At 41.6% G+C, this 21466-nt stretch overlaps 1 long non-coding RNA gene across 1 annotated transcript; it reads right to left on the minus strand.

Annotated features, from left to right (window-relative positions):
• Positions 1-385: 385 nt before the first annotated feature.
• On the minus strand, positions 386-19949 carry LOC108052921. The gene is made up of 3 exons (XR_001769664.1): positions 19887-19949; positions 9147-9170; positions 386-433 (listed from the first exon to the last, which is right to left on the minus strand). It is a non-coding gene; the product is annotated as an uncharacterized LOC108052921 (long non-coding RNA).
• Between the last annotated feature and the right edge of the window lie 1517 nt (positions 19950-21466).

The raw sequence follows: 21466 nt of genomic DNA on the forward strand, positions 1-21466 counted from the left end.
TTTGATGAGCCCGGATTTGGCTGGAGATACGAGCACACGACCATAGATGGCGCCTCTAATAACTTATTATGTTAAGGGTGAACTTAGGATTATGATAATGATTATGATTTAGAGTACAACCAACCTGCTTCGGAATAGCTCCATGAATCGATCCGTTTAGCTGCTTCTTCTGCTGCTCCGCCTCACGAATGTTCAATTAGCGTAAATATTAAAAAGCATAAATCAAAATTGGCAACTCAAAGCATTTTTATTTAAATTACAATTATAATAATAATAAGCACGAGCATAGCATAGATCAACTAAAAGCCAAACTACATACAAATATAAAGTTACATCTAGAGCTACTAAGCTTTTCTTATCGACTAGTTCGGTTAGTGGGCCTCTAGTTAAGCTGCAGCTAAATGCAATTTTCTGGCCAGGTCCTTGGGGCAATCTGCAAAGATAGAGAGAGAGAGAGAAAGGTTGAACAAGTTGTACATTTTGTTTCTGGAGACAAAAAAGCCACAGGAGACGACCCGGAATGGACATCTCCGCTTTCCTTTCAGTTTGCCCCCACGCAGGAGTTTACAACAAATTAAACTTGCTTGTGGGCACTAAAGCAACGGCAACAACATTGCCAACATGGCAAAGTTTTCACTTCAGCGAAAAGTTTTAATAGAAAATTTTAGTTAATAGTTTTTAACTTTGCCGCTGCGGTGGATTTGATAAGGGACCTACACCCAGCACACAACACATGTAGAACTTTTTAGGAAGCGACCGCAGCAACAAAGGAGGTGGCTTGGGGTCGGATAATGGGGCACATGGCCAACCCACGGCTCCTGTTTGGATCTGCTGGCCAGCGTCTGTCTAATTAATTAAATTCGCTTTTGTGAGGACATCGCCTCGTCCAGCAAATTCTGTCTAAGCAGCAAGATAAGCAAAAAGTTTTGGTTTCCTTGGGGTGAATGGGGCTTATTGGCTTTTTTGGTTTCTCAATAGCTGGAATTTTTTAGAAAACGCTAGTTGTAAATTTGGTGTCATCAAATATTATGTTTCTTGTGCAACTTAAAAGTATCCCTCCATTATTTCACACCACCTAAATAGCATTCACTTTAATAGGTAATTCCTAGTCGAACCCCTCCCGCTTTGCCCGCTTACTAATTTCCTGTTTGCTGATAAATAATGCGCCACACATAGAAGGCAGGACATAGAAAGGAGTTAGAGCTGGGCTGTCCATCCCCGCGTTATGTAACTTTAGAGCACCTAAAATATTAAAACACCCCCTCAAATCCCAATCCCCGGTGGGTGGTCCGATGGGGGCTTTCCTGAATGACTGGAGGAGCGGCAGTGCTGCAGATAAGGCGTAGCTGGAGCCCGTTGGCTTAGCCAGGATGCGCAGGACACGTTGGCAAAGAGCTTAAAATGTGGCCCTAAAATAACTTTGACTGACCTCCACCCCACACACATACACCCGCACACATAAAGAGAATCCCACACGTACTCGCTGCTAGGATTTAGTATGCCACGCCCACTCCCCCAAAAGCCATCCCTCCCACATTTTAACTGCTTGGGGCATACATCAAAACTTTGGCTTACGCTTAGGATTTATTTATTTTCATATTTACCAAGGGCCCACACGGACGCACACGCGCCGCAAATGAGAGGGGAATGGCGGTCGGAGGGGGAGGGAAGAGGGACTTTCGGAGGGGCACACAAGGATCTCAAGGATTTGCACCTTGTGCGGGGCTTTTAACGGCAGGAAGTAACACGGTAAGAAAATACCTCAATCAATGCTTATGTTCTTTGGTGCATTTTCCTCTAGGAAAAACCGTTAACTACTTTTATTAGCCACCGGGTATTTTAATTCATCTTCATATTTTGTAATTATTAATGTGCATTGAAAAATTACGAATCAGAATATAAGAATATATATCTAGGAAAGATTTTTCCACTTGGTCATTATTACTACAATCACTATAAAAATCATAATTCTTAATTCAAATCACTATTTAATTCTCAGCTGCTAGAAATTGTTGAAGATAAACTGTTATATTCATGAAAGGAAAATTTATAGACAATGTTGTTAGGGTTTTTCGCGGTGGACCTACATCTAATTCGGGTTTGGCTGCCTGGCACAACTGGCCGTAAAATGGAAACTGGTCAAAGGGGGCGTGGCTGGAGTCCTTTTTGTAATGACTACGTGACCAGATCCCAGGCGGCGTGGCTTACGCGGCGTATGCGCGTTATCAGCACAACGACATCTTCTCGGGAAGGACTCCCTCAGATTTTATGTATTCGAAGCTATTAAGAAATGACATTAAAAAGCGAGCACAGCCCGAGGGCAAGACCCAAATCTCTTCCCAACCCCACTCAATCCCTCCGCTCGTTGCGTATTTAAATGCGCCATTTGCATATTTATTAGAAGGACTCAACGCGGGTTTTATTTTTGTAAGGTTTTTTTGTGGGCGAATCTCTTGAACACTGCGAGGTTGGAAATTATTAAAATAAGACAGAGCTACGTAATTATTTTGCACCCCACTCACTGCCATCATTTTGGCATTTATGGAAGGCAAACAAAAGTTAATTTAGACGCTGCTTACATTTTACAAGCAATTTACCCGGCGCACAACTCCAGAGTCCCCGTTTTTCCCCCATCCAATGCGTCCATTGATGTCGCCTTTGCCTGAACTCATCCCCAGTTTTTGGCTGGCTTTGTGCCGCCGACTACGAGTACTTTTCATCCTTTTCACAAACAAATTTGCACTTCCACGCATTCATTAATTTGCTTATTAAGAGACGAAAGTCAGGAGTGGGTGGCGGTATGTACTATAGAATGTTTCTTTTCTCTACATGCAGTCCACTCCTGCCAGGATTCCCATACCGATCTGTCCGTTAAGCTCTTGTCCAAATTTAAGCGAAGTGGAGCCAAGCCAACTGAAAACTGAGAACTTATGCCAAGAGCCATAATAAATGCATATGACAGCCTTTCCTTTTGCTGACAAGAAGGACTCTTCCTCGGTTCCCTTTCCACCTCCGGACAAGTAGCACTATATATAATTTTATAGTCGGAACTGTTGTACTTGCGGTTGCTGCACTTGCAAATGTCAAGATGAAAAAGGGGAGCAGTTCTCAAAAATGATTTCTCGGGAAGAATTCCTCGCCAAGTTTGTGTACTTTCGCTATGGTAGGGCTTAAGATTTCATAGACCTTTACAGATATATTTATTTAACAAATAAACCTATTTTGCAGAATTTAAGATATAAACATACAAATTCAAATAAGAAAAAAGTCAGAATTCAAGTTAGATTGCCACAGATGGCATACATATTCGTCTTGAAATTACATACATAATTTGATTTGAATTCTTTTCTTTTTTGTAGCTTAAATTTATAAATTATCTAAATCAGCTCTCCTAACAAATACAATTAAATACATTTTAAATAAAATGATTTTAAGAAAACTGATAGGTTTAATTAAATCAAATTGATGTTTTGCTAATATCAAAATCCTAAGTTTAAATAAATTTATTCAAATTTTTAAATAAAATTGAAATTAATACTCAAAATTTAAATAAATGTATTTAATTTAAAATTTTTTCGTAATGGAAATGGAAATCCAGAATATATTCGACTACTGTGCATGTATCACTAAGTAAATGAAAAGCACCGCTGGGGCAGTTAAAACTAAAGCGGCAGGGAAACTTACGCAGAGTTAGAGGGCTGATGGAGATGGGCTGGGATGGGGGAAAGTGGACTGGAGAAAGGAGAAAGGAGGAAGGGGAAAGAAGGGGGCGGAGAAGTCCAGTCGCAGGCATGCAGCAATTACAAAGCCAAGGGTTGTGGCTGAAAACGGGGATGGGTTGATGGGCAATGGAAATCGGGAGGAGGGTGGACACGTAGAAACTTGCAAATATAAAATTGCACAATTTAAAACGCAGACAAAAGACGGAGTGGGCGAGGAAGGCGAGAAAGGGGCGTGGCGGGGCACGTATTAAGCAGTGCTACGTGCAAGGAACAAGCAGCAAAATGTCCTTGTGTGTCTGTGTGTGTAATGGTGTCCTGTGCGCCATTTACATTTCACATTTCTAGTTTTCAGTTCAGTTGAGTCATTATTTTATTGCCAAGATACGAGCGGGGACTCTGCGTCGACTTCAGTCCACTCAAACCTCCCACATCCCCCTCCCTTCCATGTGTCATTGCCGAAGGACTGGAAGGACTAGGAGGACTAGAAGGACGAAAGGGCTGAAAACGCAGGAGCAACGTCTAGCACCAACAACACTTTTGCTTTTGCATTATTTCGAGGGAGGGGGCGGAAATGGGAGTTGCAACCACGGACGTTGTCTCGTCTCTCCCGTGGGTGGCTCCTTTCCTTTTCGTCCTTTTTGGCCATTGCTCCTTGCGCGTGTGTGTCTGTGTTATTAGATTGTTTCAGCTGAAATGTTATTAGAAAATTTTGAATTCAAATTCAAATGACTTCATACTTCCTGCCCACATCCAATGGCATTTCGTCCATTCTGCAAAGGACGTGCACTTCCTTTGTGCACTTGTGTGCATTGGTCTGCGTGTTCGTCCCAGTGTGAGTGTGCCAGTGCGTATGTGTCTGTGGCCCTGTCTCTTGCATAATAACATGGATGCTGTGGATGCCTTCTCGTCCATTAAACTTAAAATGTTTGGAGTGCAATTTGCGTTCGCTGCGGCACGTTGGCGCACTCTTTGAATGAGGTTAGAGGAATGGTCATGCAAAGGGCGGATCATCAAAAGGGGTTGATTTCTCAGCCATGTAACACACTTTGCTTCCTTAAAGACCAAAGGGAAATGCAGGGGATGTGGAATAAGAAGGCAAAGAAAAAATCCCTGGGATATTTATCGATTGTTCCAAGAAAGCAGTTTTTCGATTTTCTATTTCAATCTAACAAATGCTGATTCCAATATGAAAACTGGCTTAATACTAAATGGAAATTTATTTTTTATATCCTTGTTTTTCCAAAAACCATTTTTAATTTTATCGAGAATATATATAATACATTTCCATCCATTGAAATTAAATACATTTTTGAGTTCGAAAAATATTACTAGTTTTTAGCTTATCCAAGGTCAATTTTCAATTTTCAGTTAATTTTACTCATCATAAAACTGCACAACCATTGCCATTATTGCTCATTATAACAATAACATGTAGTTTTAAGTACAATTCTATACAATTCCATCCCAGTACGAAATTCGCTTGTATCATTTGAATAACAAGATTAAAACGTATTTCGTTTTGCAAAAAGAGAATTTCTACATGCATGCCAAATGGAACCTCGTTTTCAATCTTGAAGCAATCTATTATTTAATTTCGCCAGCTTATATGGCGTATATGTGTCTCAGTTATATTCCTACCCTAACACCGATGCATTATGCCAGTTGGCAAAGAGAAACCTCAGATTTGCAGACTCAAGTTAGCTTGGGAGGGAAATGCAGGGGGATCTGGGGAAAATTTCAAATATTCCTTGCTACGTTTGCGGCAAAGAAAAGTTTCAATAAAAACCAAGCACCGAGGCGGGCTTAGTCGGGTGGGTGGCCAACCCCCGGTTCTGGCCATGGCCAATACACAACACCCACAGTAACCGCAGTCGTAACATGGTTGAAAGGCGGAGAGGTGGAGGGGGGATGCTGAGTGGGTGGTGGTCAGTCAACCTGCAGCGTTTGCAAACTATCTGAACTGAGTTTGGGTTCTGTTGAGGAACTGCGGTAAAGTTGCTAACGTAATCATACAAACCTTGCTCTGGTTAGATGACCATTGTGGCACACAGCTTCTTTCTCTGTCCCTTTGTCCTTGCCCGTCTCTTTCTGGCCGGCAGACAAAAGACGACTTTGTCCAGTTGCGACGGCATAAGATGGAGAACATGGCAGTGGTCGGTGCTGCAGGAGGGTGCTTTTATATTCAAATAAAATGAAATTACATTGTTTTCAGCTGGCAAACAATTTGAATAGAATTTTAACTTTTTACTATTATTTTATTTCAAAGCACACAATGGCAGAAGGCCAGTAAGGACATCCAAGGACCACAAGATGTGGCCTGGCATGAGGCAATGCCAGCAGCCCCTCATTCTCTGTTCCCAGACTTTTGGCAAATGGCTGCTGAGGCCGTTCGCTTGGGATATTTCTTAATTAGAAAGATTTTGCCAAAGGGTTGTTCGGCACTTCTACTCCCCGCTCTCCTGTTTCTTTTCTTAAACGTCATTAATTTCTCTTGGAAATTTACATTGCCCCTGGGCAGTCTGTCGCCCCCAAATTCTTCCATAACTTCTAATTCGACGACGACCCTTTTTTGACATTTTTAAGGGTTTAGGCCTGGGTTCCAGCTGGATACGTGACATCACTGTCCTTTCGGCGTAATTTATCGTTTGGGGATTTGCGAATTTTTAGTTTTATGAAATTGTTCCGGTCAATTAATTGTGGAAATTACGGGCGGCCGTTTAAAGCTTTAAGTTGCGAGTTAGAACCAGCCAGAGCCAGCCACTGCCCCCTTTGTAATCCATGCCAATCCATCTGCCAGGAAAATGGGCGGTCTGCACGCTGGCCAACGGTCCCGAATGCATTTTCCCCAAACGAAATTTTCAGGCTTTGAAATTGCAAAATGCAGAAATTTTTGCCATCCTATTTTCAGATGGCGTTGGCTAAAAAATTTGCATTTTTGCCCCAGCGAGCTGGCCCAAATGAATGCACATGCACGCACATAGATGCACTCAGAAAAAAACACCACACAAACACACCGAAGGAGTTGGGGTGTTCGGAAGGGAGGGGGCAGAGGGGGCAGAGGGGGCAGAGAGGTGCACATGCGAATATGCACGCCCAGCTCTTTGCCTTTGTTGCATTTTTGCCTAGATTGCAATTTTTTGCAGCCCAATTGAAACTGCAAAAAGCCCGAAACCCCTATCCCGAAACCAGACGGAGCACTACAAATATTGTACATCAAACGTCCGAAACCTGCATCCATGGAGGGTTTTAGAGTGGCCCGGTATTTAACATTGGGTTACAGATAATTTATATTTCCAAATTAAAGGTATTTCTTCAATTAAAAGTTTAAAAAATGATTTAAAGTAACTTTAATGTGACATTAATGAAAGCTATGGAACAACAGCCGAAAAGCTGACTAGTAACGTTTTCAAAAAAATATTTAGGAAAAAATCGTTTTAAAATATTGAGTACATAAATTTAATTGCGTTTTTTTTTAGATATTAAGGTAATTGGATACCAAAGCTTGACATTTGTTTTAAATTTTTTTACAGATAAAATCTAAAAATTTAATTAAAAGTTATTTAAATTCAATTATAGAGTAAGTTTTAGTATTGAAATGAAACTGTGTATTTTAAACCAAAAGGAGTTTAAAAAATCTAAATAATACAGCTTATGGGCAAGGTCCACCCTAGCACGCTTGTGTGGGTTTTTGTGTTAGTCCCGAGTCCTGGTCTCCATCAGCAGGACGAACCCATGCATTTGTCGAGCCCGAGTCCGAGCAGACAGACCCGGAGTCACAGGACCCGGAGTCGGAGCCGCAGCTGGAGCCTAAAATGCAGTTTTTGGCATGCAACGGGTTTTTGGGGCAGAGGGGCCAAAATGGATGGGAACTGCAGAAGGAGTTGTTGAAAAAATTTTGAAATTGCATTTCAGATGAATAGACGGGTGACAAGGTGGTTCGGATCGGGGAAGGTGCAGCGAGGGGGCGGTAGGTTCGTTTTGGCTGAGGCCCCCGAAAAAGGACTATTGAACAACGGATGCTGTGACGATAGATGGCCCAGGATGGCTCCTGGTTGTGTGAGTGATACGCATGGCTGCCGGAGCATAGCGGGGAAGTCCCTCCTCCGACTGAATCCCCTGCTTTTTGTCCATTTCGGCCATTTTGATGCAAATGCATCTCGGAGTCATGTTTGTTGCTTTTGTATCCGAACGGAGGCCGGAGAAACACTCCCAAAAAAACCAGGAAAACATTGGGAACTGCCCCTCCCCCGGATAAAATGGCATGCAAATGACTTTGCTCAGATTTCTTCTAAAAGAATGGTTGGTCGTTTTCAGGGTGAAATCAAATTGAGCAATGGTCTTAAGTCGATGCATATAATCCTGCCACAAAATGTGCCTGAATTGCAAGGATACAATTTCGGTTATATTACTCTGCAGTTTTGTTCAAAAGTTTGAAGAGACAAAATCTGGCTGATTGCTAAGAAACAATTTGCAATTTTAAATTGTAAGAAAATATTTGTTCGAGCAACAATAAGTCCTAGTGATGTCCCTTTGATTGTAGATTTAGCAGAATTGGTTGTCTTAAACATCTTTGAGTGTTGGTGTCCCAAAAACATCTATAGATTTTTCAAAGATTTTTCAAAGATTTTTAATCTTGTATAGTTTACATTAGTTTATCATATTTTTGGATTTAATTATTTTATTGTTCAATGTTAAACAGCTAGATTTCTGTTTTGAAATGACTAAAGATAATCCTAATTCAATTTCCTCATTTAAAATTTGAAAAACATAGCTTAGAGCAGACTTTAATAGCTTATAGTCATCAATTTTCCAGATAAGGATTTAATTTATTCTTAACGAGAAAACCGTTGCAATTGCTGCATTTAATGTATGTTTTTTTTGTATTTTATATTGTTTTTTTGGCAAGTTTATTTCGATTGTGTTTTTCAATTGTTTTATTATTGCGGGATCTCCCCATTTCCGCGATTCGCTCTCTGTTTTCCCTTTCTGTTTTCACTTCCTTTTCACTGGCTGTTTGTTTTTAGAGGAAAGTGGCCAGAGGACTGGGTCCAGTACCCGCACATCCATCCATTTCTATTAGTTATTTGTTTTCCGAACGTTTTTGTAATTATTTGCCCGCCTGCCGCATGCTAAATTGCCTAAGTAAATATTTGACAATTTTGCATTTGGCCAAAGCGAATCGCCAGACCAAATGCACTGCCTAATGACACTGAATTTCGGCTGGGAGGAGGTGATTTCGACATGTTTACCTTGCCGTTAGTTCGATTAACCGCACCCAGGAAAATTTTCAGTTTGGAGAGCGTTTAAGGCAGATCAATCAATGAGAGTCGATATTGATTGCTGGGTAGAAGAGACTTTATTCCTTTCTGCATCTAAGCACTCCGAAAAATTTCAATTTGCATTCCAATTAAATCCCAAACTTACCCAGCGTTGAAGGCTCCGTAATATCTGCAAAAAAAAGGAGAAATATTCCATTAAAATAATTGAATAAGTTGCAGCTGCCACACGAGAAGAGTGATAAAATATGGCTTAAGTAAATCCCCACAGAGTGGGGATGGAGGAAAAGTTCTGCCATAGCTAAAATCATATTCATAACTTTTGTTTTGTTGCAGTTTTGATTGAGTGAGCATAATGGAAAATTTGCCATGCGAGTTCCTGCCATTTTCCCCCCATTTCCACCCACCCAGCTGTCTCCGCGGAGAGTGCATTCAGTCAGATTAGGTAGCCCTTTCCCCGAAAAAAATAGATATTCCATGGATTTGAACCCCCATCGAGCAATTGCCTTCACTAGAATCCACGGGGCAGTGCCAAAAAGCATGCGGCAATTTTTTCAAATTTCTTTTCTTCTGCCCGCCGACTACATCAAAATGCATTTTGGCCAAAAACGGTTCCGCGACGAGACATCCCTTCCCTTTTGGCAAAACCAATCACAAAACAAAGCATCGAGCAGCACTCGGCAAAAATTGCAAATTTACAATGGACCCGGGCAAGGGAAATGGCCCCGGTCGGGAGTCCATGGATTCGTACATTTCATCTGCTGCCCTTTCCTGCGGCTCCCCTTCCGCATAATTTGTATGCGCGAGCCGCATAACTGTCGCCCATTCCCCGTGAAACTTACACTGGCAAAAAGTTCTGGTGCCAGGAATACGTTGCAGAATAGCTGAGTAAGAGGTGTTAAATTTATCTAGAAGAAAATTGTTCTGACTTTTACCATTAAGGCTGTTTTGTTTAAAAATATATACAAAGACAAAGGAATTGTTTAGATTTTAAATACATAATATTTTAAAACCATTTTAAAGCGGGACTGGTGTTCGCGTTATAATTTAAATTAAAATATACCCGAGTTAAGAACATTTTATTTTTATTTTTTTAATTTGCATTTCTAAGAAATAATCTTAAAAGCTAGATCTTCCTAAAAAGTCAAACTTTTTTTAAAACAAAATTCAGCAAAAGAAATGGTTTAAGACCGATATTTATAACATAACTTTCGTTGACTTGTACATTTTGGAAACGAGCATAAAATCATTTCCAATTGTGAAATGAATTTATAAATATGAAATTAGTTATGGTTGATTTAATTTAGTGAACTTTTCGTCAGTGTTTTCCCCAAATGCTCCACTCCTTCTTGAATGTAACACTCTGAGAATCAGTGCAGTGGCCAGGCAGTCGCAACGTTGGTGGCCAAAGTCCTGGCCAAATTACAATGAAGAAAAATTGCATTGCCTGGTGGCGGAGTCAGGAAGATAGACACCAAAAGTGATGGAGATGGGGGTCAAGTCTCAAATCCCTCAAGGCAGACGTCTGAGTGGGCACTTTTTGCATATTACGCACTAGACATCGTCACGTTAGCTGCCCCAGCGAAATGTTCATCAAATCAACGTTGCAGCAGCTGCGTCCCTCAGTTCCCAACCGCTCCATTTTCCAACACCCTTGCACCTGCCACTGCCACTTTTGTTGCAACGTTTTATGCATTTTTTCAACGTCTGCATTGGTAACGTCTGTTGTTTCAGCTCCAAGACAAATGCCACAGTATTAAGGCCTGTGCCACGCCCCCTCCCTTGCTGCCCACTTCCCCGCCAGACGCTGCAAAAAATGGCCAAGCTTAACAATCCGCGTTTCTGGATTTTCCATTTTTCCCCATTTCCCCTCCTCCCCAAACCACCAGCGTCGCGTACGTGCCGAAGTCGCCTTGTCCCAATGTCCTGAACTAGCCCACAGCCGGCAAATGCAGCTTTCCTTTTGCATACAGCCCAACCGGAATCCTCAGCCCCAATCCCCTCGAGCAATAAATACAAAATGCAGAAATGCCAGGCCGGGCACATCTTCAAGGCGCCCACTCACCCATTTACGCCCACGCATTTTTTGCACTATATGAATTGCATTGCCAACCCTTGCAACCAGCACAAAATGGCACACTGAGATAAAACTGTAGCAATAATGCTAGAAGAATTATAAAAAGCTTATCTGTGTTATACATATACATTTTGTATCTTTATGTTTTAAGATTGAATTAATTAAGTTCAAAAAATATATACCTTTTTTAATAATCTAATAATATTAAAACATTTCAGAAACGTTAGGGATGTAAAATCTCTACAGCTTTTAAGAAGATCCTGTATAATTATTTCTAGGACGAGTTTCAAGGCTTTTAGCAAATAAAAATGTTTATTAAATAGCGGAATAGCAAGAACTTTCTGTAAATAATAAAGGAAATTTATTAAAATCTTTGGAAACACACATGTGCAATGGAATAAAACTATGAAATCCCCTCGAACTGGAACTAAGCAAAGAAAGAAACAGGACCTATTTCGATAAGAAAAATGCAATTTCGGTGGTATTTGCTCGCAGTGCACCCAGTGGCACCCCCAAACCTACTCATCTGGGGCAGCTGAGGCGTCTCGACGACGATTCCGTTGATTTGGCATCGCTGCAGCACCGTGGCCATATCCCGTGTCCAATCCAATTCCACTGGCTGGGCCTAACAATGTGCATCCGACTGGGAGGGGACTGGGTCCTTGGACTCGTCCTGCTACCACTGATTCGTCGTTGTCCTCCTCATTCGGTTTGCTTTGTTTGGGTTTTGGGTTTGGGTTTTTGGGAGTGAGTCGCAGCGAGCTGCTTGTTTTGTGCCATTTTTACTGCAGCCTTTGGCTTGCATTTTTTCTTGCTGCCTTCACTTGAACTGAAGTAGAGATACCCACCCATTGTCCCTTCATCCGGCGGTGCTGCAGTTTTTGATTTCACTTTTTCGGCCACCCAACTCCGCCCCTTCTTTTTCCTTGGACTGAGCTGCACTGAGCTTCGATTCGGTTTGGTGGGGGGGGGGAGGGCGTGGTACTTGTCCCGCCCCTTTGGCGTCATGCAACACTTTCGTGGACGTTGCATACTTTTTTCGATGCCGTTCTGCAGCAGTAAGCAAATAGCAACATTTTTTGTTCGCGTCTTTCTATTTTTCAGCTGCAGAGTTTTTCGCATTATTGTGTACCGTGGAGACTACACTGAATGTTAAAATACTGTGGATCTTGGAATCTTTGAACACTTCAGAACTAGAACTTTTGAATTTTTCTTGAATCAGAAAATATCAATCATAAGTGTCACAGCAAAATGGAAATATTTTTTAAGAGACAAATAGTTTTTCCTATGGCCTTTATGATTAAGTGTCTTCATGGAAGATTAGTAATTGCCATGACTGATTGTTATTATAAACAGAAATTTTCAACATTTAATAAAAATTCAAAATTATCCTTCAAGTTGTTTAAACGACTGTTGGTTTTATAGTTACCATTATTATTATTTTGTAATTATAGTTATAATTCTACTTTAGCAAAAGATTTAGTTGAGAGCGTAGATTTGCTTTTTTTTATTCATTTAAAAGTGCTATATTTAAATTTCAGAGTGTTCATTTTGATTTCATAGCCTTTGATAATAAAGGTCCCCTATTATTTCCATTCATATTTCCCAGTAATTTATTTTTTGAATAATTTAGAAACTCAATTCAGCTGCGATCAGGGGAAGTCTAAGTTATGAAAGTTCAACTGGTCGTTTGTTTCTGTGAGGGATCCCGTCCTGGTGGGCAGCATTCCTAGTGCACTCCGGGCTTAGTCCAGTCGAACAGGTCCTGATTTTAGCCCCAGTACGGTGGCTCAGAGGCAGCAAAAGCAAAACACATTGCTGATTGCATTTGCTTTGTCTGCCCCATGCCGCTGCAACCCCCTTCCCTGTAGATTTTCACCCTGCGGCTCTGTGTCTCCCAGTGAGTGTGTGTGTGTGTTTGTGTGTGTGGAAAACTTTGGGGGCCCAACTGCAGTGCCAAAAAGCAAACTTGTTGTTTACGTTTTATCTTATACCCATAGCGACATCCTCGTCCCCTTGATTTTGCCGCCTGCTAGGCTCATGTGCAGTCTTATGATGCTGACAGTTGTCGCCATTGCTGCTGGTCCACAGGATCCCCCTTAGTCCCCCCTTCCCCCCTGCAGCTACGCTGCCATTTTGAAATGCAGTGCGGGCGGGAGTGGGTGATCCAGAAGGGGAGGGGGGGGAGGTGGCAGCGGGTGGCAGGGCCAGGACATTTCATTTCTGAAGAATTGCTTTGTCGGCCCGGCAACGTCGTTGGTTTCATCCAAAACAACAGCAACATCAGAAGCTGAAGCTGGAGCAGGAGCAGCAGGAGGAGGAACAGGATCGGGAGATGGAGTAGCAGCTGGAGTGGGTGGACCAGGACCAGTGCACTTGCCTCTGGCCAGGGGCGGATCCATGGCAAAAAGGAGTGCCACACGTTGCACAAATGAAATTTTGCATTTTCAATTTTTTGAAATAGGCTTTTCCTATGCCCCAGACAGAGAGAGAGCAGGACATCTCATCCTGTTCTGTTCGCAGGACTGCGGCTGGGACAAAAAATAAACTCACCATGGTGACTGGGGCCTTCAGCAAAAACCTTCGACTTGTCTCGTTTCGCTTTTGTTGTGCACGGAATTTTATTTCTCGGCATTTGATTTTGTCGCTTTTCGCTGGCCTGCACATCCTGCTCCTTTCCCATCCTGTTGGTGCATTTTTTCCTTGCCAACTGCACTCGTCCAATGCATTTCTCTGCCGGCTTTCTTTTCTTTATTTTCCAGATGGGGTGCACCCAGTGATGAGGGGCTTGGGGTCACCCCCCAGCGCACTTGCTATTCAAAATGGTGGCCAGGCCATGCATTTTGAGTTTTTTCTTTGCATTGCTTATGTTTCAGTTTTGTTGCCATGGCTGCCATCGCTGTTTGCTCTCTGGGTTTTGTTTTTGTTTTTGGTTTTTGTCCTGTTTTGCTTTCAGCTGCCGGTGCAACGGTGGGTGGGGATGGGCGATGGCAAAGAATGCAGTTGTACATAGGGAGGGTGCACTGTAGGGAATGGGAGGTGCCGGGTTGAAAGCTGCATCTGCATCTGCAGTTAGCTGTGCGAATTCTTTTCCTGGCCTTTTTTTTTGGAGGTGGTAAGGCTCCTGCAATCGATAAATTGAAGAAGACTGCTCCCAGCTGAGCGCACCTCCAACCAAAGCCCGCCCCCTCATCCATCAGAGCCACCCCCCCCACAGGCATGGCATTCGCCTTTATTAGTTTCTGGCTGGAGGACAAAAACTGCATCCGCGGGAGCTTTGTGAAAAAATGTGAGCCTGCATGTGATCCCGATCCCGCTCGCAGTTCGTTAGCAGCACATCCCATAGCCCGGATTTGTGCCTGCTCAAAGGACCTTTCTGCGTTTCGTGTGCGATTTGGCCTTTTTGATTTGTACTTTGCGTGGGCAAAACATATGAGCTGGCCTGCATACATCCTTTCAAGGCCTTCAGCAATTATAAGCTACTTAAAATGTAAGACTAATTATATTCAGTTTAGAAAAATTCAACCAAAATGAATTCATTATTGGTTTTTCTTAAAATAATACAATTTTACTTTGGAAATTTAAAGAGAATTTGGTAGTTAAGCCCATTTAGTAGAAGAGTTTTTGATTTTTTATCTGTTTTTTATAATCCTGTTAATTTATGTACGAGAATAAAAACAAATATATTTTCCAGCAATATTCAAAGCTTTAACTTCGAATTGAACAACGTACATTGAGACTAAGTGAAATCAACATTTAGAATCGAAACTTTCATTTGATTTTAATATGTTTCTGTATGACTTTCTGACTTTATTATAATTATTAAAGTGTTGAAAGTGATATTGTTAGAGACAGAATCCGATATTAATGTGATGCTTCTCTGGACACCTCGTGTTTGGAACCATGGCAATCAATCAGTTGTCGGACAACGCTTAGATAAATTACAAAACTCGACAGTCTGCAGCAGGATTTGGGCAATTACATGGCCAGCATTATGAGTGTGTTTTGGGTGGGTGATTGGTCCGGAAAATGCATCAATTAAAATTAAAGCTGCCGCATCAGCAAAGTCCAACGTGGAATGTGCAGTGTGCAACCCAAACCTGCAGTGTTGCCCAAACTTTGATTAGATAGGAGTGCATTGCTCCGAGTACATAGAGGATGGATAGGTCGGGTGGGTGGATCGGTGGAGGCTTCTATGTGCCGGACCCGCATGCATGCATGCCGCACATGGAATGGAGCCGGGCTTACGTGGCGTATGAAAATGCATTTTGGCAAAAACATGATTCCTGGCCCGGCAGCAGTGTGGGAGGGCTTTACGCCACTGCAAAACCAAAGGGCAAACATTGCAGCCTTTCCCGTCGCCATCGTCATTGCCATCGCCTGGCCGACAATGCAAATAGGCAAGCCGGAAAAACGCAATGCACATACACACTCCTACACGAGAGATCCAAAAATAACATTGCACTGGGTGGAGGCCTATAAATTGGCAGCAAAAAAGGATTTGGGTGCGTGGGTGTTGTGCTTAGGACTCTCCCTAACCCATCCCATCCCCCTTGCCACTCGCAGGACAATGGACGCAGACGCAGCGCAGATGACATGCATAAATTGCATATCAAAGGTGCATCAGGAGCAGCAACGGAATCAGCGGGAGGTGGGTGCAGTCCTCCTGAAATCCATAGATTTATGCAGCCTAGTCGAACCCCTGCCACATATAGTTATGATGCATAACCCAGAGCTACTGCCATTGCAGCTGCAGCCGATGTTGGCCTCTGGCCATGGTCGAAATCGTTTTCGTTTGTTTGCCCATTTCGTCCCCAAAATTTTTTGATGAAAAATGATGCACTTGCCCAACTGCCACCGCCGTCGCTCTCCTACTCCACCAGCTGCTTTGTTTTGTTTTGTTTTTGGAAAATTTTCAATTTGCCGGCGTCCAGCGGAGCCCAAATTGGAAAAATGCCACGGCCAGGACTAGAGCATCGATAGAGGATACTGAGCCCCGGCAAAAACCATAGCAACAACAACAGCATCAGCCGAAAATTATTAATGAAAATCAATACATAAATTCTCGCCATATTTAGATTGTTTCGGTTATGTGTTTGTTTTGTATTATAGTTACGTTTATTATGGTGACGCGGTTGAGATCCTGGGGCAAAAACAATGCCGGTCATTTCGGGGCTGACTGTGTTGTTGTTTTGTGAGAACGAGTTCGCTTTTAATCTGGCCATGTGAATAGTCTTTAATTTATTTGAAATTAAATTGCACGCTCTTGTGCTCCCCATTCAGCTAGGTCTATAGATCATGGCGGGATGAAATAGCTGCTCGCTATGGTATTTTAAAGCATTTTAAAATGGGGACTCTTGTTTGGGGCTATTGATTGTAATTAAAGATTCTCTATAAAATGCCAGAAATAGTAAAAAAATAGTTGAACTAAGATACAATTAATCGCTATATAACTTGTTAAATCTGTAGGTTGTCAAATTTTAAATAAATCTACAAATATTCTGTTTATGAAATTCCATTCAAACAGGCTTGCTTTAAAAATCCGCTGTTAGTTTTGACATTTCTGTTTAAAGTTGTATATTTATTAATAATATATTTCGATCACCCGAATTGCAAAACTTTTAAAAGATCAAAAGGGATCTGAAGGGTGGCTTTGTATTTTTAAACCCAAAACTCTCGGATAATTCTGATTAACCTGGACTCCACTTCCCTGTTCCTTAGTCATATCGTGTTACACTCCCAACTCAATCACGCATACGCACCATTAACTTCTAAGGTTGCCCAACATAAAACGAAGACCAAACACACGCATCCTGGCAAGTGAAAAAGGAGAGAAAAGCCGTTTAAATTATATCCCTGCGTTTGTGTGATTGTACATATGCTAATACAAACACAAACACATGCAAGTGGAAAAATGCGAGTGAAAAAGGAGAATTTTTCCTGGGATTTTTGTTTGTGCGGCTAATGTCGAGAACTCGAGTCCGATTCCGATTGCAGCTTCGGGTTTATTTGGTTGGGTATATAGAAAAAAAAAGGATGCAGCTGAAGAAGAAGTCTTAGAAGATTTAACAAAGTAAGGATATATTGAAGATGCATTAACTTCCAGCTAAAGGATAGTAAGGAATATTAAATATTCTAAGTTTCAGTCCTGCAATCTATAGAAAATCAATTTTTCTATTCGATTTAAAGTTGTAGTAGAAGCCACCCACTTCCTCTAGAGGCTGCCACCCACTTCGTCCTTCGTCCTGCTGCAGCCGCTCTCTCTCGCTCGGTCGCTGACTCTCTCGCTCTCTCGCTGCGCAACGAGGACGTTTCGGCTCGCTCACCAACACCAATGCGCAGCGTTTTTCTAATGTCTGTTTCTCTTTCTCGCGCATTAGTTTTAGTGTTTTGCCTCTCGCTTTTTGCTTCCTTTTTGCACGGCTCAAACACACACACACACATAGCGGGGCTGCGCATGTAAAGGGATTCCTCACCTCCCCCCTCCCTCACCTTGTACATAAAACATGGGCGTGTTTGTGCGGCCGACGTCGCTGCCGACTGCGCTGCCGGCGCACCAAAATTTTGTGTACTTTTTTAGGATACCAAATAGGGATACGCACCGACACAGACGCAGGACCTTTATATACCGTTGCACAAAAAGGGAGTAAAAATGCATTCCGCCTGCACCAACTAAAAATGCGCAAGGCAAAAAAAAAGTGTAGGTGGGGGTACAAGTGGTTGGACGTGTGGGTGGGTGGGTGTAAAACTGCATGCTGCCATTTTAGGCAGCCATCATGAAGCTGCAGCAGCTCAAAACTCCTCGGCTCTAATGCACCTCTGCCCGCGTCGACGTCGCTGCTATTTTTCCATTTTGCCACACCCAGAAAAAGTGCATTTTTCTACGACAGTTTTTGGCATTTTTGCACTGTTTTTATTTGGCTTTTATTTTCGTCCCTGTTTCTGTTTTTGATTTCCCTTCGCTTCGGCTGGCCATGTACAACAAATATTCACTTGCCACTCTTTTTTCTCTATGTATATACATGCATGCATACATGCAGATGCCGGCCATTGTGTGTGTGTGTGTGGAACTGCATTCGGTTGGTGCTAAAAGTTGCACTCTATATGCACAATTTGTGTGCGTGGCCAAAGCCAATCGGGTGCCTGCTGCAGTTTTATGCTGCTTACTTTTTCTCAACCCCCCCCACCTTAAATCCCACTTGGTTTGGGACTCCAACTCAAGCCCCTTTTCGGGACCTCGAGCTCAGGCAATTGACTCCATCCACCGCCCACTTTCCTTAACTTTTCCCACTTCAACGTTTCCCAAGCTAAAAATATTTGAAGCTATAATCTTCAATCAACAAACGATGATGTGAAAACATTTTGGAGTAATTGAATATGCCGTTAAGACATTTTATCTTATAAACTTTAAATTGGGGGTTTGTTTTGATAGAGTTTCAATTAGGGTGTATTCATTTATAGCTCGTTTCGTTATTCAAAAAGGATCTAAAAGCCTTAATCTGTTTAGTTGCTTGTAAACACTGATAATAAGTATGGTTTATCGAACTACTATTAAAATTTCCTTTAAAATAAAACTTATATCAATACGAACATTTAATCATTATTTCCTACATATTCATTCATAATTAATGCTTAAGAAACTTCATTTGTTTATAACTTAAGTACGTCAAGATATTTTTAATAGCTCATTGAAATTAAAAACTAGATAGCTTCAGCCAACAATAAATTTTAATTATTGTTTGAATGCAAAGAGATTAAAGTGTAAGGTCCAAACGAACTTAGTATCAACAATAGCAAGGACACTTACAAAGTTAGTTAGTATCTTTAAATACATCTATTACTTTTTTAAGTCTACAAATATATTGAAAGTTTGAAGTCTTTTTAACTTTTTAAAGCCAACCGTTCACAATTTGTCGTTGTTTAAAAGAATTTCACTTCTAAATAAGGATAGAATGGAAACCTAATCCCAGATCAATGGACTTTAGACCCAATCTCCTTCCCTTCTTCATATCTGTCTTTGTTTGCTGACTCGAATCAAAAAATATCGAGGGTAAATGGAGTCAACCGCATTGGAAATAAATCGGATCCGCGCCAATTAATAACGAATTAAAACTCCTGCCGGTAATCGACCCCTGGATTCTAATCAAACAAATATAAAGCGACCGACACAAAGTCAGACCTACAATGGTGTCTAAAAAAAGAATATTTAAAAAAAGACATCACTTCGCCCACAGAGTAGTCGCTCAGCTTATTCACATTTATAATATATTTTTTCTATATCCTCTCGCCCACACTGAAATACACACACACACACACACACATGTCCTGGTGGGTTTTGCTTATTTTTTCGCGCGACTTTTGTGCGGGGGTCGGGATTTGTATTTTTTGCATGCTGCCATTTGTTTGTTTGGGTTGTTAGAAAATATATTTTTTGCGAAATTTACGACACGGGGAGAAAGGAGAGGGGCGAAAGGAGAGAAAGCGGTCGCCGAAAAGGAGAAACGGCAAAAAATATGCGATATGTGGACGCGCCAGGAAGGAAAAGGAAAGCGGCAACAATTTTTTCTATGCTGCTGCGTTTCGTGTTTTGTTTTGCTCCGTTCTGGTCTAGCTTGGGTTTTTTTTAGGCGAAGGCGAAGGTCGTTTCAGTAACCTTGTAACCCTTTTCTCGCTCTCTCCATTCTCCTTTCTCCTGCGGTCTGACGAAAGTGTCCTTTAAGCGACTTCCGCCCGCAGTTTCCCATTAAATTGGATAGTTTTCGTTTTTTTTTTTTTTCAGAGGGGAATCCCCAATTTTCGGCGGACACTCACCAGGATCAGGCGAAAGTAGAGGAAATCCCGCGTTCAGTTCCGCTTCGATCACATCGCGTTCGCAGCTAAATTCCAACTGATCTGCCCGGAGGTTGGCCAAAAAGCTCGGACCCGAAAGAGATCCTCTTTTCAGAACCAGTTTCAATCTGCGGATTTGGGTGAAAATATTCATTTTTCAGCCAGAGATTTTCTTTTGTTCGACCAACAATTGATGACGGAAGATCTTCGCGTTGTCTTCAAACTGGTTTCTGACCATCAAGCAGCGCCTCACCTTTTTCACCCGGTTCACCCTTTCAGCCTTTTCCCAAAACAATTTCGGTTAATAACCTTGACAAGGGTGCCTGAAAGGGGGAGGGGGATGCCATTTGCCTGGGAACTAAAAAGCCTGCCAAACTGGTTTGCTTCTCTATGAAAAGTATTAGTTCAGACACCAAGGACAACGGACTATATCTACAGATCCTCAAAGTTATGCAACACAAGCAACACTTGGAGATTTTTTGGCAATCCCGCTAATTGGGGTGTCTCATTCCGATACGGGATACGGCCTCAAGAGTCAGGAGTCAAGGGTTAATTGATCTGCACCCCGAAGTGGGATGGGCTATCTGCGTCCGGGACAGGCACCATCCCTTAAGTGCGACCAGCACGCGTGCGCCCTCCGACCTGGACATTCCAAAATGGGACCCGCACTTGGAGTAGGGTTAAAGGTTACGGAGTTAGAGCTAAGAATTTCATGAAATTATGTAATTATTAGTATTACAAAATGGAAACCTAATTCAGCATAATGTTTGCCGTACTAATGATTTAACTAACAGTTTTTTAGGTGCACGCCTAAGTCAAATGCACCTTTTGGATATTCATAAGTAAGACTTATAAGATCAAATAAATTTGGTTTGATTCAATATAAATTAATCAAAAATTTGGCAAAACAGTCTTTTCGATTTTTCAAAGACAAATAAAGACTTTATTTATTTTATACTTAATACATTATTATAAGACTTGGAATTATACTATACAAATTATATACAAAACATTTAACTCCCCGCGAACTTCGATTTAAATTAAGATAAAATTTAGGTCTATTTTTTTGAATTTTAGTTAGAATTGGTGCTCTAATGTGGCCTTTCAGTAAATATATTTATTAATAGACATTTACAAAATATGTACCCACCCACACCCACATAGTTATTTTGCAATAATATAATTGGACTTTGGTTTGTTCCCTGAAATATGGTAAATTACTAACTTCCCACATTATTTTTATTCATCCAAGCATTTGTTGGCTTGCATTCAAATATTTAGCGTACACAATGTAAGCTGCATTCCCTGGTGAAATATTTTCTCAAAAATAGATTTGTCCGACCCACGAGACTAAACTTTATCCGCATGGGTCGCTCGTGAGGAGCTCAACTTACCGCAGTAGGAAAGTTTTGGTTTACGCTTCCAGGAATAATAATTATGAATATGTTTCAGAGCTAATATGAGCAGCGTTTGTCCTCCCTGCCAGCTTTGCCTCACAGAATCCCTACCACTAGTAAAAGATTGAGTTTCCCGACCGGCTCCACTTTCATCTGTCCTCCAGC

This window comes from Drosophila rhopaloa, unplaced genomic scaffold (assembly GCF_018152115.1).
Source record: "Drosophila rhopaloa isolate 14029-0021.01 unplaced genomic scaffold, ASM1815211v1 contig_178, whole genome shotgun sequence".
Taxonomy (NCBI): domain Eukaryota; kingdom Metazoa; phylum Arthropoda; class Insecta; order Diptera; family Drosophilidae; genus Drosophila; species Drosophila rhopaloa.